Source organism: Haliotis rubra, unplaced genomic scaffold, assembly GCF_003918875.1.
Source record: "Haliotis rubra isolate DU_JTF1 unplaced genomic scaffold, ASM391887v1 Scf573, whole genome shotgun sequence".
NCBI classification, from domain to species: Eukaryota; Metazoa; Mollusca; class Gastropoda; order Lepetellida; family Haliotidae; genus Haliotis; species Haliotis rubra.
The window spans coordinates 271720-284096 of NW_025767272.1; the positions used below are offsets into that span (position 1 = coordinate 271720).

The 12377-nt window shown below is 40.8% G+C and overlaps 2 protein-coding genes across 5 annotated transcripts in view; one reads left to right on the forward strand and one right to left on the reverse strand.

Annotated features, from left to right (window-relative positions):
• LOC124254501 (NAD(P)H-hydrate epimerase-like) overlaps positions 1–12377 on the reverse strand; it is a 391625-nt gene that overhangs the window by 104672 nt on the left and 274576 nt on the right. The window lies entirely within an intron of this gene.
• The window catches only part of LOC124254500, a 110856-nt gene that overhangs the window by 65529 nt on the left and 32950 nt on the right, over positions 1–12377 (forward strand). The gene's annotated exons all lie outside the window — the stretch shown is intronic.

Consider the following 12377-nt stretch of genomic DNA (forward strand, 5'->3'; position numbering starts at 1 on the left):
TCAGATGGAGGGAGGTTTGTTTTATGCTGCTTGTAGCAATATTCCAGCAATATGACGGTGGGGACACCTGAGTAAGTGAGTTTTATGCCACTTTTAGCAATATTCCAGCAATATGAGGGTGGGGGACATCAGAGTGAGTGAGTGAGTGAGTTTTATGCCACTTTTAGCAATATTCCAGCAATATGAGGGTGGGGGGCACCAGAGTGAATGGGTTAGGGAGTAAGTGAGTTTTATGCCACTTTTAGCAATATTCCAGCAATATGAGGGTGGGGGACATCAGAGTGAGTGAGTGAGCAAGTTTTATACCACTTTTAGCAATATTCCAGCAATATGAGGGTGGGGGACACCAGAGTGAGTTAGTTTTATGCCACTTTTAGTAATATTCCAGCAATTTGAGGGTGGGGGACACCAGAGTGAGTGAGTGAGTGAGTGAGTTTTATGCCACTTTTAGCAATATTCCAGCAATATGAGGGTGGGGGACACCAGAGTGAGTGAGTTTTATGTCGCTTTTCGCAATATTCCAGCAATATGAGGGTGGGGGGCACCAGAGTGAGTGAGTTTTATTCCACTTTTAGCAATATTCCAGCAATATGAGGGTGGGGGACACCAGAGTGAGTGAGTTTTATGCCGCTTTTAGCAGCATTCCAGAATTATAACGATGAGGACACTAGAATTGGCTTTACATATTGTGCCCATGTGGGGAATGCCTCAACCAAAAGGCCACCCCACTGCCCTGCCAATGAATTTGTCTAAAAAAAAAGCAAAAACCTAAACAAAAAGAAGAGGGATAGTTTTTCTCGTTTTAGAGTCATACCAAATCACCTAAGATATATGACAATACTCTCTATTCTTGTCTAACAGTCATACATTATCACTTTCAGGATCCTCACTTCAACCAGATGGAGAACTTCACCCTAACCCTTCCATTGGTAAGTTATACTATTAGTCCACTTAGCATTTTATAAGTAAGAAGTGATGGTTTTCTATTTTTCCCTGCCAGATGAAAATGATCAAACCTGTACAAGAATTTTGTGGGAGTGGGTTGGTGTCTTCTCATATTCATTGTGTCCAGATTATCCTGACTAGACATGAATATCAAATGAGTCTCTTTCTTTCAACATAAAGTTGGGATGCTTTATCATGATTTCAAATATCAGATGGAGGGAGGTTTGTTTTATGCTGCTTGTAGCAATATTCCAGCAATATGACGGTAGGGGACACCAGAGTGAGTGAGTGAGTTTTATGCCACTTTTAGCAATATTCCAGCAATTTGAGGGTGGGGGACACAAGAGTGAGTGAGTGAGTGAGTGAGTTTTATGCCACTTTTAGCAATATTCCAGCAATATGAGGGTGGGGGACACCAGAGTGAGTGAGTTTTATGTCGCTTTTCGCAATATTCCAGCAATATGAGGGTGGGGGGCACCAGAGTGAGTGAGTTTTATTCCACTTTTAGCAATATTCCAGCAATATGAGGGTGGGGGACACCAGAGTAAGTGAGTTTTATGCCGCTTTTAGCAGCATTCCAGAATTATAACGATGAGGACACTAGAATTGGCTTTACACATTGTCCCATGTGGGGAACGCCTCAACCAACAGGCTACCCCACTGCCCTGCCAATGAATTTGTCTAAAAAAAAAGCAAACAGCTAAACAAAAAGGAGAGGAATAGTTTTTCTCGTTTTAGAGTCATACCAAATCACCTAAGATATATGACAATACTCTCTATTCTTGTCTAACAGTCATACATTATCACTTTCAGGATCCTCACTTCAACCAGATGGAGAACTTCACCCTAACCCTTCCATTGGTAAGTTATACTATTAGTCCACTTAGCATTTTATAAGTAAGAAGTGATGGTTTTCTATTTTTCCCTGCCAGATGAAAATGATCAAACCTGTACAAGAATTTTGTGGGAGTGGGTTGGTGTCTTCTCATATTCATTGTGTCCAGATTATCCTGACTAGACATGAATATCAAATGAGTCTCTTTCTTTCAACATAAAGTTGGGATGCTTTATCATGATTTCAAATATCAGATGGAGGGAGGTTTGTTTTATGCTGCTTGTAGCAATATTCCAGCAATATGACGGTAGGGGACACCAGAGTGAGTGAGTGAGTTTTATGCCACTTTTAGCAATATTCCAGCAATATGAGGGTGGGGGACATCAGAGTGAGAGAGTGAGCAAGTTTTATACCACTTTTAGCAATATTCCAGCAATATGAGGGTGGGGACACCTGAGTAAGTGAGTTTTATGCCACTTTTAGCAATATTCCAGCAATATGAGGGTGGGGGACATCAGAGTGAGTGAGTGAGTGAGTTTTATGCCACTTTTAGCAATATTCCAGCAATATGAGGGTGGGGGGCACCAGAGTGAATGGGTTAGGGAGTAAGTGAGTTTTATGCCACTTTTAGCAATATTCCAGCAATATGAGGGTGGGGGACATCAGAGTGAGTGAGTGAGCAAGTTTTATACCACTTTTAGCAATATTCCAGCAATATGAGGGTGGGGGACACCAGAGTGAGTTAGTTTTATGCCACTTTTAGTAATATTCCAGCAATTTGAGGGTGGGGGACACCAGAGTGAGTGAGTGAGTGAGTGAGTTTTATGCCACTTTTAGCAATATTCCAGCAATATGAGGGTGGGGGACACCAGAGTGAGTGAGTTTTATGTCGCTTTTCGCAATATTCCAGCAATATGAGGGTGGGGGGCACCAGAGTGAGTGAGTTTTATTCCACTTTTAGCAATATTCCAGCAATATGAGGGTGGGGGACACCAGAGTGAGTGAGTTTTATGCCGCTTTTAGCAGCATTCCAGAATTATAACGATGAGGACACTAGAATTGGCTTTACATATTGTGCCCATGTGGGGAATGCCTCAACCAAAAGGCCACCCCACTGCCCTGCCAATGAATTTGTCTAAAAAAAGCAAAACCTAAACAAAAGAAGAGGGATAGTTTTTCTCGCTTTTAGAGTCATACCAAATCACCTAAGATATATGACAATACTCTCTATTCTTGTCTAACAGTCATACATTATCACTTTCAGGATCCTCACTTCAACCAGATGGAGAACTTCACCCTAACCCTTCCATTGGTAAGTTATACTATTAGTCCACTTAGCATTTTATAAGTAAGAAGTGATGGTTTTCTATTTTTCCCTGCCAGATGAAAATGATCAAACCTGTACAAGAATTTTGTGGGAGTGGGTTGGTGTCTTCTCATATTCATTGTGTCCAGATTATCCTGACTAGACATGAATATCAAATGAGTCTCTTTCTTTCAACATAAAGTTGGGATGCTTTATCATGATTTCAAATATCAGATGGAGGGAGGTTTGTTTTATGCTGCTTGTAGCAATATTCCAGCAATATGACGGTAGGGGACACCAGAGTGAGTGAGTGAATTTATGCCACTTTTAGCAATATTCCAGCAATTTGAGGGTGGGGGACACAAGAGTGAGTGAGTGAGTGAGTGAGTTTTATGCCACTTTTAGCAATATTCCAGCAATATGAGGGTGGGGGACACCAGAGTGAGTGAGTTTTATGTCGCCGCTTAATATTCCAGCAATATGAGGGTGGGGGCACCAGAGTGAGTGAGTTTTATTCCACTTTTAGCAATATTCCAGCAATATGAGGGTGGGGGACACCAGAGTAAGTGAGTTTTATGCCGCTTTTAGCAGCATTCCAGAATTATAACGATGAGGACACTAGAATTGGCTTTACACATTGTACCCATGTGGGGAACGCCTCAACCAACAGGCTACCCCACTGCCCTGCCAATGAATTTGTCTAAAAAAAAAGCAAACAGCTAAACAAAAAGGAGAGGAATAGTTTTTCTCGTTTTAGAGTCATACCAAATCACCTAAGATATATGACAATACTCTCTATTCTTGTCTAACAGTCATACATTATCACTTTCAGGATCCTCACTTCAACCAGATGGAGAACTTCACCCTAACCCTTCCATTGGTAAGTTATACTATTAGTCCACTTAGCATTTTATAAGTAAGAAGTGATGGTTTTCTATTTTTCCTGCCAGATGAAAATGATCAAACCTGTACAAGAATTTTGTGGGAGTGGGTTATGTCTTCTCATATTCATTGTGTCCAGATTATCCTGACTAGACATGAATATCAAATGAGTCTCTTTCTTTCAACATAAAGTTGGGATGCTTTATCATGATTTCAAATATCAGATGGAGGGAGGTTTGTTTTATGCTGCTTGTAGCAATATTCCAGCAATATGACGGTAGGGGACACCAGAGTGAGTGAGTGAGTTTTATGCCACTTTTAGCAATATTCCAGCAATATGAGGGTGGGGGACATCAGAGTGAGAGAGTGAGCAAGTTTTATACCACTTTTAGCAATATTCCAGCAATATGAGGGTGGGGACACCTGAGTAAGTGAGTTTTATGCCACTTTTAGCAATATTCCAGCAATATGAGGGTGGGGGACATCAGAGTGAGTGAGTGAGTGAGTTTTATGCCACTTTTAGCAATATTCCAGCAATATGAGGGTGGGGACACCTGAGTAAGTGAGTTTTATGCCACTTTTAGCAATATTCCAGCAATATGAGGGTGGGGGACATCAGAGTGAGTGAGTGAGTGAGTTTTATGCCACTTTTAGCAATATTCCAGCAATATGAGGGTGGGGGGCACCAGAGTGAATGGGTTAGGGAGTAAGTGAGTTTTATGCCACTTTTAGCAATATTCCAGCAATATGAGGGTGGGGGACATCAGAGTGAGTGAGTGAGCAAGTTTTATACCACTTTTAGCAATATTCCAGCAATATGAGGGTGGGGGACACCAGAGTGAGTTAGTTTTATGCCACTTCTAGTAATATTCCAGCAATTTGAGGGTGGGGGACACCAGAGTGAGTGAGTGAGTGAGTGAGTTTTATGCCACTTTTAGCAATATTCCAGCAATATGAGGGTGGGGGACACCAGAGTGAGTGAGTTTTATGTCGCTTTTCGCAATATTCCAGCAATATGAGGGTGGGGGGCACCAGAGTGAGTGAGTTTTATTCCACTTTTAGCAATATTCCAGCAATATGAGGGTGGGGGACACCAGAGTGAGTGAGTTTTATGCCGCTTTTAGCAGCATTCCAGAATTATAACGATGAGGACACTAGAATTGGCTTTACACATTGTACCCATGTGGGGAACGCCTCAACCAACAGGCTACCCCACTGCCCTGCCAATGAATTTGTCTAAAAAAAAAAGCAAAAACCTAAACAAAAAGAAGAGGAATAGTTTTTCTCGTTTTAGAGTCATACCAAATCACCTAAGATATATGACAATACTCTCTATTCTTGTCTAACAGTCATACATTATCACTTTCAGGATCCTCACTTCAACCAGATGGAGAACTTCACCCTAACCCTTCCATTGGTAAGTTATACTATTAGTCCACTTAGCATTTTATAAGTAAGAAGTGATGGTTTTCTATTTTTCCCTGCCAGATGAAAATGATCAAACCTGTACAAGAATTTTGTGGGAGTGGGTTGGTGTCTTCTCATATTCATTGTGTCCAGATTATCCTGACTAGACATGAATATCAAATGAGTCTCTTTCTTTCAACATAAAGTTGGGATGCTTTATCATGATTTCAAATATCAGATGGAGGGAGGTTTGTTTTATGCTGCTTGTAGCAATATTCCAGCAATATGAGGGTAGGGGACACCAGAGTGAGTGAGTTTTATGCTGCTTGTTGCAATATTCCAGCAATATGAGGGTAGGGGACATCAGAGTGAGTGAGTTTTATTCCACTTTTAGCAATATTCCAGCAATATGAGGGTAGGGGACACCAGGGTGAGTGAGTTTTATGTCGCTTTTAGCAATATTCCAGCAATATGAGGGTGGGGGACACCAGAGTGAGTGAGTTTTATACCACTTTTAGCAATATTCCAGCAATATGAGGGTGGGGGACATCAGAGTGAGTGAGTTTTATTCCACTGTTAGCAATTTTCCAGCAATATGAGGGTGGGGGGCACCAGAGTGAGTGAGTTTTATGTCGCTTTTAGCAATATTCCAGCAATATGAGGGTGGGGGACACCAGAGTGAGTGAGTTTTATTCCACTTTTAGCAATATTCCAGCAATATGAGGGTGGGGGGAAGCAGAGTGAATGGGTTAGTGAATGAGTTTTATGCCACTTTTAGCAATATTCCAGCAATATGAGGGTGGGGGACACCAGAGTGAGTGAGTTTTATGTCGCTTTTAGCAATATTCCAGCAATATGCGGGTGGGGGACACCAGAGTGAGTGTCACTGTAAATAATTGATTCTGGACCAGACAATTCAGTGATCAACACCATGATCATGTGTCAAGCACTTTTGTCACTTTTTTTGATAGTATCATCAAATTAATCAAGACAAATGAAATAGTTTTTAGGAGCTCTCCTCTTTTGCTACATTGCCCTGTACATACTGCATAATATATAATGCTCAGTTGTGTTACCCTGTAAATCAACTCACAGCAGCTGATGAGGCCTAGTGGGCTGTGTTAGACAGTTGGTTGAACTAGTGGGGGATACTAAAATATTTTCGTAGCATAAAACATGTGAGTTTTGTTTTACGCTGCTTTTGGCAATATTCACACCAGAAATGGGCTTCACACATTGTACCCACAAGGGGAATCGAACCTGGGTCTTCAGCGTGATGAGTGAACACTTTACAGGGCTACCCCACACCCATAAACCATGTACAAAGTAGTGGTCAAATGGTCAATTCCACTCTAAGTTTATTGGAACCATTTGTAACTGAATGTACTGTTATTTGTAGCAGAATGAAATGTGATCGACAAAAAGCAACGATGAAATAATTTTTGTGATGCATCTAATAGACGTATTTGACAAGACACCCAAATGAACTGTGATATAATATTAATACATTTTTAAGAAATATGATAAAAAATTATATATATTATATATATTAAATTATAGACTGACAACTAAGGACTTAATTTCATATTTACAGGAGTAATGTTTACTGGAAAATGGATAAATTGTGAATTTCTGACATGCTGCTACTTTCCTTTAGAACAGTAGCGTATTGGGAGATGTTTCGTTTTGACAGTTACTTAAATTCCAATTTGCTGAGGGAATTTCTGTCTAATCTGTCCATCTGCATACAAGAGTAGTTATTGATCTATCAAGCCAATAACATGGAATACACATAAATATCAAAGTCAAAGGACAAAAATACAAATTTTAAACATTCCTAAGAGCAAAAGGCAGCAGTTTCATGAAAGAATACCAAGTACTCTTTTCAGATATGGCCTTGACAAGAACAACACTTTAAACTGAGTCAAAATTAAACTGGCTGCCATGGAAATGTACAAAACATAAATTCGTAACAACCAAAGTAGCACAAGGCTCCATTTGACAACCTGGTCTTTGTGTGTTCACAGTTTCATGAAAGAATACCCACTGTGGTTTGGATAAACACACCACTATGAACAGTCAAAGTCAAAACTGTAGTCAACCCTCACATATAACTCCACAAATCTCGCAGTCTCTTGTGAAAGTCCCACTGGGTCATGCATGACAGTGACTGGTCTCCAACTGGGCACAGGCCCATCCTTCGGTATATGGTCTCTGACATATGCTGTCATGACAAACACTTACATGATTTCTTGTTTTCAGAAAATGAGGAGGTAACATCTAAAACCAAAAAAAAGAGACCGGCAGGTCAAGATAGTGAAGGTAAGTTATTTATTATGGTACCAAGTGGTTCGGAGATTGAAAGGTTCTTCCATACTACGTGCTGCTGGTTGTGGGGAGATATTGAACATGGTGCCAGAGTTGACTGGTTATAACTTGGTTTTACATGAACAGAAAAACAGTTGTCTTCATATAGTTGGCAGGGAACAGAGAATCGGCACAACTCACTGGGCAAAAGGCTTGACCTAAACTTACAGCATCTTTTAACCGTGTGGATATAGCTTTGAATAGTTGATTGGTTGGTTTGGTTGGTTTGTTGTTTAACGTCGCACTCAGCAATATTCCACTTCCTGAAAGTCCCAGCAGGTGGTCTGTAAATAATTGAGTCTGGACCAGACAATTCAGTGAAGACTCACAGCAAAAATTATGGATGCAGACAGTCTATCAAACATATATATTTTGAAAATATATCCCACTGTATTGGTCAGGTGGCCAGAGGAGGTGCATTTCCATAGAAACAAACCTGTGAGTGGGGGAATACCGTATTTGACGTGGTAAGCACCCTGGGCACTAAAAAACTTGAAAAAAGGACGCTTATTGAAATTACTTGTCATTCACTTGAACACATAAAAAACACACTATACAGATATAAACCTGAAGGCTGCTTCTCACTATATATTAGACATGGCTTCTTTTCTCGGAATTACCGCATTTGAGGTTTTTGTTTGCTCCCAGGTTTTACTTTTCGTAAGTAAGACCTCTCCCCAGGTTTTACTTTTTCCTAACTCTATATTAACATCAAAATTCAAATTCAAATGATATGTTAGTGTTTGAAATCAATTGAAAAATATCATCAAAGATCAACTTAAATGTGCAAATATTTTCCCTGGCCAGACTGGAACCGTATATTTCAGATTCATATGCGGACGCTCTACCTCGCAGCCACTGGGCCACCAAAGAATGAGGGTTGAATTATCTATTTATAGTTAGGCCTACTGTCATTCAACTGACTTTACTAGCGCTTCAGTTACTGTAGCTTCTTTACATGATCATCTAATTATCCATCATTAACGGTTTATATGAATAATAGAGCACTCCTCCTCGGTTATGGTTGGGAAAGTAAGACCCGAGACCACAGGGTGGGGAGAAGTAAGACCGAGAGCGCGTAGTCGTGCGGAGTCGACCTCGGAGTCGTGCTTTATCCTACACATAAAACATGAAGCTCATTCAAATCATGGACAATTACAACAGAGTTTCAATCTAGACAGTACTCATGAAATACAAACTGTTCAAACACTAACTTTTGACAGAATTTGTAATTCCGTCTTTGTGGTTGCTTACATATGCCATCATAACAAACACTTTGATGATTTCTTGTTTTCAGATGAAGACATATATCTAAACAACAGGTCAATTCAGAGCACTGAAGGTAAGTTATTTATTATGGTACCATGTGGTTTTCAGACTGAAAAGGTCTTCCATACTACGTGCTGCTTGTTGTGGGGAGATAGTGAACATGGTGCCAGAGTTGACTGGTTATAACTTCATTTTACATGAACAGAAAAACAATTTTCTACATATAGTTGGCAGGCCACAGAGAATCGGTACAACTCACTGGGCTGAGGTCTTGACCTAACCTTAGAGCATCTACTAACAGTGTAGACATAGCTTTGAATAGTTGGTTGGTTGGTTGGTTGGTTGGTTCTCAGCAATATTCCAGCTTTAGTCCATTTGGCTCAAACACGGACCGATGAATTGCAATCTAACTGAAAAAACTACTAAACATTTAAATACTCAAATAAACGCTGATCCTAATCAAAACATCAGACCAACTCTGTGATTTTTTTTGCAGCATTTATGTCCTACATGTCCTATTATGTTTAACATGGTGTCTATGTGTCCTTCTACCCTGATGGTGTGTCTGAGTATGCGTCCTTCTACCCTGATGGTGTTTCTGAGTGTGCGTCCTTCTACCCTGATGGTGTGTATGAGTGTGTGTCCTTCTACCCTGATGGTGTGTATGAGTGTGCGTCCTTCTGTCCTGATGGTGTGTCTGAGTGTGTGTACTTCTACCCTGATGGTGTGTATGAGTGTGTGTCCTCCTACCCTGATGGTGTCCATGAATGTGTGTCCTTCTACCCTGATGGTGTGTATGAGTATGTGTCCTTCTACCCTGATGGTGCATATGAGTGTGTGTCCTTGTACCCTGATGGTGTGTATGAGTGTGTGTCCTTCTACCCTGATGGTGTGTATGAGTGTGTGTCCTTCTACCCTGATGGTGTCTGACTGTGTGTCCTTCTACTCTGATGGTGTGTATGAGTGTGTGTCCTTCTACCCTGATGGTGTGTATGAGTGTGTGTCCTTCTACCCTGATGGTGTCTGAGTGTGGATCCTTCTACCCTGATGGTGTGTATGAGTGTGCGTCCTACCTTAACGGTGTGTATGAGTGTGTGTCATTCTACCCTGATGGTGTGTATGAGTGTGCGTCCTTCTACCCTGATGGTGTGTATGAGTGTGTGTCCTTCTACCCTGATGGTGGGTATGAGCGTGTGTCCTTCTACCCTGATGGTGTGTCTGAGTGTGCGTCCTTCTACCCTGATGGTGTGTATGAGTGTGTGTCCTTCTACCCTGATGGTGGGTATGAGTGTGCGTCCTTCTACTCTGATGGTGTGTCTGAGTGTGTGTCCTTCTACCCTGATGGTGGGTATGAGTGTGCGTCCTTCTACTCTGATGGTGTGTATGAGTGTGTGTCCTTCTACCCTGATGGTGTGTATGAGTGTGTGTCCTTCTACCCTGATGGTGTGTCTGAGTGTGTGTCCTACCCTGATGGTGGGTATGAGTGTGCATCCTTCTACCCTGATGGTGTGTATGAGTGTGTGTCCTTCTACTCTGATGATGGGTATGAGTGTGCATCCTTCTACTCTGATGGTGTGTATGAGTGTGTCCTTCTACCCTGATGGTGTGTCTGAGTGTGTGTCCTACCCTGATGGTGGGTATGAGTGTGCATCCTTCTACCCTGATGGTGTGTATGAGTGTGTGTCCTTCTACCCTGATGGTGTCTATGAGTGTGTGTCCTTCCATCCTGATGGTGTGTCTGAGCGTGTGTCCTTCTACCCTGATGGTGTCTATGAGTGTGCGTCCTTCTATCCTGTTGACAAATATTAGTCAAACTACAACAAGTATGACTTTTAATGACTGAAACTTAAATTTTAACTGTAAACCAATCAATGAAATTTTGAAGAAAATTAAAGGCCGGGGTTCTTACCTACACACACATGGGGTGTGGCCTCATTGCCTTGTCAAAGCTGTCTTTCAATGAAAAGCAAAGCAGCGTTATATTCCATGAAATATGACAAAATTCACTTACAGGTCATGATGATATTAAGCCATGGTATAAAGAAGTGTAGAATGAAGACTCACAGCAAAAATTATGGATGCAGACAGTCTATCAACCATATATTTTGAAAATATATGTATCTTTTTTAAATCAAGATTTGAATTCCCCACAGTATTGGTCAGGTTTCCACAGAAACAAACCTGTGAGTGGGGGGAATACTGTATTTGACGTGGTAAGCACCGTGGGCACTAAACAACTTGCAAAACTGGGCATTTATTTAAATGACTTTTCTTTCACTTGAACACCGAAAACAAACACTTCAAAACATGGACAATAACAACAGATTGACTTGAATAGCGTTTGAACAGTTTGACAGCACTCCCCCGAAATAGGAATATTATTGAATGGATTCGTAATTCATCTTTGTGAGTCTCATTTTCATGAAAGAATACCTATTGGTTTTAGAGATGTGGTTTGGATAAACACACCACTATGAACAGAGGTAAAGTTAAACTTGTTGTAGTCAACCCTCACATGTAACTCCACAAATCTCGCAGTCTCTCATGAAAGTCTCACTGGGTGATAGTGAGCGGTCTCCAGCTGGGTACGTGCCCATCCTTCGATATATATAGTCTCTGACATATGCTGTCATAACAAATGCTTACATGATTTCTTGTTTTCAGAAAAGAAGCCAACTCTTCAACTGAAAAATGAACCAAGGAGGCCTATCCAAGAGAGTCAAGGTAAGTTATTTATTATGGTAACATGTGGTTATGAGACTAAAAAATTCTTCTATACTGCGTGCTGTTCGTGGAGAGATTGTGAACATGGTGCCATAATTGACAGGTTATAACTTGTTTTTTACATGAACACAAGAACAGTTGTCCACATATAGTTGGCAGGCAACAGAGAATCACTACAACCCTCTGGGCAAAAGGCTAGACCTATCCTGTAAGCATCTTTTAACTGTGTGGACAAAGCTTTGAATAGTTGGTTGGGTTCTTTGGTTTGTTGTGTAACGCCACCCACAGATGACTGTAAATAAAAAAGTCTGGACCAGACAATCCAGTGATCAAACAGCATGATGATGTATCAAGCACCTTTGTCACTTTTATTGATAGTATAGGGGTGTATTATCAAACTGATCTAGAAAAATGAAATAGTTTAGTGATGGATTTAATGAGAAAATGTAGGCATCTTTAGGGGCTTCATCTCGAAGTACATCAAGTCTGGATATAAAGTCTTAAATGTTTGGAACAGTTTTGTGGGTCACCATTAGAGGCTTCCTGTCGGTTTACTACTTTCAATCACAAAAAGAATATTGTGACAAATATACTGAGTCAAAAAAAAGAGACTTCACATTCTTTCTACAGGGCACTATAAAA